The sequence below is a fragment of the Lolium rigidum genome, chromosome 7 (genome assembly GCF_022539505.1).
Source record: "Lolium rigidum isolate FL_2022 chromosome 7, APGP_CSIRO_Lrig_0.1, whole genome shotgun sequence".
NCBI lineage: Eukaryota > Viridiplantae > Streptophyta > Magnoliopsida > Poales > Poaceae > Lolium > Lolium rigidum.
This window is the reverse complement of record NC_061514.1, coordinates 158,793,895-158,799,123: the sequence shown is the minus strand read 5'-3', so window position 1 is coordinate 158,799,123 and position 5,229 is coordinate 158,793,895.

Genomic DNA, 5,229 nt, shown 5'->3' with positions numbered 1-5,229 from the left:
TTTATGCTTCAAGCTTTAACATGCATAGTAACTTAATCCTTTGACCATGAGATCATGTAAATCACTTATACCAGAAGGGTACTTTGATTACATCAAACGTCACTGCGTAAATGGGTTGTTATGAATATGGGATTAAGTATTCGGAAAGTATGAGTTGAGGCATATGGATCAATAGTGGGATTTGTCCATCCTAATGATGGATAGATATACTCTGGGCCCTCTCGGTGGAATGACATCCAATTAGCTTGCAAGCATGTGACTGGTTCACAAGGGATATCATATCACGGTACGAGTAAAGAGTACTTATCGGTAACGAGGTTGAACTAGGTATGGACATACCGACGATCAAACTTCGGATAAGTAAAATATCGCGAGACAAAGGGAATTGTTATTTTATGTGAATGGTTCTTTCGATCACGAAGTCATCGTTGAATATGTGGGAGCTATTATGGATCTCCAGGTCCCGCTATTAGTTATTGATTGGAGAGGAGTCTCGATCATGTCCGCATAGTTCTCGAACCGTAGGGTGACACACTTAAGGTTTGATGTCGTTTTAAGTAGATATGGAATATGGAATGGAGTTCGAATTTTGTTTGGAGTCTCGGATGGGATCCAGGACATCACGAGGAGGTCTGGAATGGTCCGGAGAATAAGATTCATATATAGGAAGTCACTTTCCAAGTTTGGAAATGATCCGGTGCATTTATGGAAGGCGCTAGAATGTTCTAGAACTCTTCGGAAGAAATCACCATGGAAGGTAGAGTCCCGGTTGGACTCCACCAACCCTAACCTGCCAACTAAGTGGGAGGATGGAGTCCATGGTGGACTCCACCTCCTTGGCCGGCCAAGCAAGGGGGGAAAGGGAGAGTCCCTGTCCCTCTAGGTTTCGTCCATATGGAAGTTTTTGAATTGGGGTCTTATTCGAACACTTTGGGCAAACCCTAGAGATTCCACCTATATAAAGAGGAGGAGAGGGGAGGGGCTGCCACCCTTGGCCGCACCACCAAAGGCCCCCCCTGGCCGGCGCCCCTAGCCACCCCTTCTCTCCCAAACCCTAGCCTCTCCCCTCCTCCATCTTCTCCCACGGTGCTTAGGCGAAGCCCTGCCGGAGATCTCCACCACCACCGTTACCACGCCGTCGTGCTGGCGGGATTCCGAGGAGGATCTACTACATCCATTGCCCGCTGGAACGGGGAGAAGGACGTCGTCATCAACACCGTACGTGTGACTGCGGAGGTGGTGCCCGATTGTGGCACCGTCAAGATCTTCTACGCGCTTTCGAAAGCGGCAAGTGATCGACTACAGCAACAACAAGATATAATCTCGTAGGCTTTGGAAATCTTCGAGGGTTAGTCTCATGATCTTCTCGTTGCTACCATCTTCTAGATTGGATCTTGGCTTGTTATTCGTTCTTGCGGTAGGAAATTTTTTGTTTTCTATGCTACGAATCCCAACACTGGCATGTCGGATGGCTCCCTTGCAAATATTTCCCAGCGCTCACGGAGGAACTCGATGAGCGCGCCTTCCTATGCGATAGCAAGATCTGCCGACGTGTTGACTGTTTTCTTCGGGTCAGAAGGATGCACCTGCTGTTTCTTTGCCTCCTTTGCGACGTCGAATTCATCGGATCTTACGTTTCGATTATCGGCTGGAGGCTGCTATGATCTGTAACAACATCGAGTGCATTGAGCTCTTCCTTAACGCCAAATTTTGAGGCGATCTTCTGGAAATCCCTGTCGCAATTATCAGAACGAGAAAAACTTCCGTGAACGGTTATTGCTGTCCCATTATTCCCTGGCATCTTCAGCTTCAAGTACGCATAGTGGGGTACCGCCATGAATTTGGCAAACGCCGGTCTACCGAGGATCGCGTGATATTGTGATTCCCAATCAACCACTTCGAATTCGAGTTTCTCTTTCTTGAAGTTGCTAGGAGTGCCGAAAACTACATCCAGTGATATTTTGCCAAGGGGATAAGCGGGTCGGGTGGGGATGATGCCATGGAATCCTGTATCATATTCTTTTAGCATATCGACCGTTAGACCCATTGCCTTCATTGTGCTGGCGAATAACAGGTTCAGACCGCTTCCTCCGTCCATGAACACCTTGCTCATGTTGTAACATCCAATTCGCGCTTCAAGAACTAGAGCAGCGTGGCCAGGTCTTGGAACGGCCATCGGGTGATACGCCTTGCTAAAAGATATGTTTTGGTCTGACCAGTCGATATATTCGGGTACCTCAGCCATAGCAACCTCTGCATACTTCACCTCTCGCGAAAACTTCTTGGCTTCTCTCTTCGAAAAACTAGTTTTATGGATCATGTTGACTTGTCCTCGAGACGCTGGAAATACTTCGGCTGGTATGTATATGTATCCTCCTTCTGGTATGTGCTGCTGCGGTGGGTGACTATAAGCTGCCGCCCTTTTTTCTATCGAGTGATATTTTGCTGCTGCCTCGGCCCTAAGATCATCGCAAAACTGCCGAACTTCGAGGAACTGCCGACAATTTCTAAGCAGATGAGTAGTCTTTTAAAGATTATCCTTTGGGTCGATGTAAGAATGCAAATAATAGGGTGCTTCAAGTTGTTCCGTGGCCGATAGATAAGATGTCGGAGGCGGTTCTTGTTTGACTGCACATTGTAACATCCTCGTTCATACTGTCGAGGGCGGCTCGCAACTCGCTCTTCTTCTTCGCGGCGTGAATCCCTTCGTCTCTTCCTTTGATCCTCTTTGCTGCCGAAACTGCTTCGGCTGCCCTCTCCAATACTCGCAGGCAGGACCGCCAAAGCTGCTGCTGCTGTGATATCATCTGGAACCGAAGTTCTTGGGCTTGGCGTGCTTGAACTAGGAAGGCGAAAAACCCTCTGGAGTCGATGATGAAGTGGAAACCACCGAAAGTTGTATCCATGTTGCCGCGCGACTCCATGGAGATCGGATGCGATACCTCAGTGCGCTGTGTGTACTCAAAGGATCTACAGCGAACCAAATTTCTTGGACTTGGTGGCGTTGGTGATTCCAGCACGAACGCTGCAAACGTAACTGGAACTGCGGATGACATGCCTTGTGCCGACAGGTTTCCCACAGACGGCGCCAATTGTCGAGGGTACTCCTCGGCAATGCCCTCCGTATGGAGCTTAGGGTAGATGGAATCCTGTAGGCTCACACGAGACATCGGTTATCAAACAAGCGGGGGGAGCAATTTACCCAGGTTCGGGGCCCTCGATGAGGTAAAACCCTTACGTCCTGCCTGTCTGATCTTGATTATGAAAATATCGAATTACAATGGGGTGCCGAAGGTTTTGGCTGTGATCTCGTCGAGAGACTAGGTTCTGTAATGACATAGCCCTAGACTTGCGGTCGCTATGATTACTATGATTGCGTGTGTCCCTCGGCAGCCCCTCTCCTGGCCCTTATATTGGGAGCCAGGTCTCGAGAGATCTGTCCGGGTACGACTAGGTTACAGAGAGCCCTAGATCTAAATTTTTCTTGTATTCTTCGTGTTCTTGTCTTGTGTATCAAGAATCCTTCTTCGAAACCGACGCTACGGCCCACCTGATCGTCGAGTGTCTTCATGGGCCCCTAGCTGGGCCGTAGGAGGTAGGACAACAATAGTTACCCGAAGGGTAATGCCCACATCAAAGGTAATAGAAGAAAGAAGGTATTTACGATTTTTGTTGTATCTGAAAGAACATGGTCATCAGGGACGAGGCTTGCCTGTGCCGCGCTCGTGTGCCTCTGTGCGCCCGGGTACGTGGCATGCATCCGACGATTCCACAATTCTTGCTCGGGTTTGTGATTTTCAGTTAGAAAAATCAAATCCCCAATACGGAGAATCTCAACCCGGTATACTCGAAGCCAACTGATACAAACCGTTCAATGCTCGTAGTAATTCTTGTACTCCTGCGAAGCGACCACGTTGTCTGCCACCAGGTTCTCCGTCTTGAACCCGAGAGGCTGTCACCACTGTGACCATGGGAAAAGTAGAACGTTGTCGAGGTCCTATCGTCTCCTTTGTGGATAGGATCCAATCCGGTAAGGACAAATGATAAAATTACAGAGCTTCATATTCATTTTTTTCTTAGTTGTTGCCTGCTTATAATAATATCTAAAGGTTACAGGAAGTCAGTTTCTTGCATCTCATTCATAAATTATATGCATGCAGAAGCTAAATATGAGATCACCTACACAACGACGACAAGAAATTTGATGCATATGCAACACTTTCATGTTACTCGTAGGCAATATATTTGCCATTTTTGTAGGTGATATTCACCTTTGTGGTAGTCATTTTCCAATCTGGATCTCCTTGTTTCAAAAAATAGATTTCCCTACTCGGGTTGTTGGGAAGCAAATAAAATTCTATCCTTATTTAAGTAATGTAAAATTAATGTCTGCAAGAAGGTTACGTTCCTGGATGTTTGAAGTGATGCAATATGTATCCCCTTCATCTTTCTTTCAGTAAATATCGATGTGTGTCTCTACTTTGCCAGTGAATCTCACATTCCAATCCATATGTACGAGTGCATAGATATATTTTTTCTTCATTTATTTTTTTAGTTACGGTCTAAGATACAAAGAAGGAGTCAGCGGGTGGAAGAGGTGGAGGAGGGATGCCTGACAAAATGCCCCTATAGGTGTAATTAAAATTAAATGTGAAAAATATGCTTTCAAAATATCTAAAGATAAATGTAATGTGCGAGCTACTTCAGTGGACAAAAAGTTGGTAGCTTGCATTTCTCAAGTATAATAAATTATACACTTGACTTTCTCAAAAAGTAAACTATGATATATTATGCTGGAGTTCTTAAGTACCATAAATTTACACTTGATTTTCTCACAAAATAGATTATGATACATTCTTGGTGCGTATGCTAAAAAACGACATGCGGGGTTAAAGCTTAATGCATTCTGAAGTAATGATGCATCTATACATCCGTAGCAACGCACGGGCACTCACCTAGTTCTTGTAAATTCCTACTTCCAAACTAACTAATACCATATCCATGATTCCCTCCTCCCACGATGAAGACAAGGTCATACGGCTGATAATTAATTGATCCAACTGGAAGCCGAGGATCGGGTTTCTCTTCCGTAGTACTCTCTTTGTTTTTATTTACATTGCATTTTAGGTTTAGTCATCAATCTTTGTCAATTTTGACAAAATATTTAGAAAAAAATACATACGCAACACTAATAGGCCCTCCACCAACGCAACACAGACACACCTCCAC